This window comes from Myotis lucifugus, unplaced genomic scaffold (assembly GCF_000147115.1).
Source record: "Myotis lucifugus unplaced genomic scaffold, Myoluc2.0 scaffold_66, whole genome shotgun sequence".
Lineage (NCBI taxonomy): Eukaryota > Metazoa > Chordata > Mammalia > Chiroptera > Vespertilionidae > Myotis > Myotis lucifugus.
This window is the reverse complement of record NW_005871114.1, coordinates 6,024,671-6,026,526: the sequence shown is the minus strand read 5'-3', so window position 1 is coordinate 6,026,526 and position 1,856 is coordinate 6,024,671.

Here is a 1,856-nt window from a genome sequence, read left to right as displayed (position 1 = left end):
TCTGTAGTGGTAGAGTTAAGTAGCTGTAACAGATACCATGGATCACAAAAGCCTAAAATACAATCTATCCCAATCCCAATCTGGTGAAATAGGCAAAGTCAGATTATACAATCCTTTAGTTCAATCAAAAATGAAGGATCTTATCCCAAGAGCAGAGGAATGTATTAACCCATTAAAAAGTTTGAATAGGCTTTGAACACAGGTTCCACCCATATAAACTGTGTCCTTCGATAAGTCACTTCCTGCTCCAGTTCCTCCAAGGAAAGTGAGGATAATAATGCCCACCTCACAAGGTTGTAGGGAGGGTCAAGGGAGATTTAAATGCCTGGAAAGTGGTCTTCAAACAATAAAGCACTAAACATCTATCAGCTACTAGCATTTCTACCCTAGTTGTTTGTTCTTGTTAATGAACATAAGAAGAAAAAAAGAAGTTTGTGGGAAATGTTACCTCACCAAAGGACAGAGCAGAAGACCTGTTTCTTGTCCTCCTCCTCACCTTCCCATCGCAGAGTTAGAAGAGGATTCTTTCAACTCTTAAAGTGCATCTACAAGCTGAAAATTAATTTTAGAGATGAGCAAGGATGACTTCCTTCAAAGCCAAAGGAGACCCAGAGAAGCCAGAATGCCCCTGCATTGCTGATCACAGCAGAATTAAAGCCAAGAGCAGAACTCAGATCATCGAAGCAAATGAGTCATAGTACCTGGCCAGGAAGCAAGGCTTCGGCCAGACACCAGTCAGAACTAAAGATTACAGCTCTTGCAAATAAGCCAGATGAGTTCCGGTAACCGTGCGGAACACAAAGATGACCCCTGTCCTCACCCATGAAGCTGAAAACTAATGGCTGCTGAAAACATTAAAACAGTAACTGCATCTGCTCAGATTAATCGTACCTCTGATACACATCCAAATATACTTCACAAGATGTCTTCCAATAAATACTTTTGTCCCTTTTATTATAAAACAAATATAGATGCAGGAAAGTGCCTAAATTATACATGGATACTTCAAAAAGCTAACACTCCTGCAACTACCACTATAATCAAGAGATAAAACATTATACCCACTCAGAAGCATATCTCTCCATCACAACCCTCTCCTTCCCACCCAGAAGTAATCACTATCTCATGATATATATTTCTTTCCGTTTCTTTGTATCATCAGTTAAGTGTGTCTCTAAACAATGTTGTCTGTTTTACATTTTTGCATGAATAGAAGCACATTATGTGTTCCTTTGTACTCTTTGCTTCTTCTGCTCAGCATTATGTTAGTGACCTGAAAGTATTTATGGGTGAAATGACATGATGTCTGACATTTGATTTAAAATATTGCAAAGATGGAGGAGTTGCAAAGTACACATTGAATAAATGGGCCATGAATTAATCACAGTTAAAGCTAGGTTATGAACAATAGGCTTTTTATACTATACTCTTGACTTTTTTTTTTGACTTTTTTTAAAAAATATATTTTATTGATTTTTTTACAGAAAGGAAGGGAGAGGGATAGAGAGTTAGAAACATCAATGAGAGAGAAACATCGATCAGCTGCCTCCTGCACACCACACACTGGGAATGTGCCCACAACCAAGGTACATGCCCTTGACCAAAATCGAACCTGGGATCCTTGAGTCCGAAGGCTGACGCTCTATCCACTGAGCCAAACCGGTTAGGGCTTTTTTTTAACTTTTTTTGTTAATCCTCACCCAAGGACATGTTTTTATTGATTTGAGAGGGAGAGGGAGAGGGAGAGAGAGGGAAACATCGATCAGTTGCCTCCCATATGTACCCTGACCAGGATCGAGCCTTCAATGTATATGCCCTGACCAGGAATTGAACCTGCTACCTCTTGGTGTACAGGA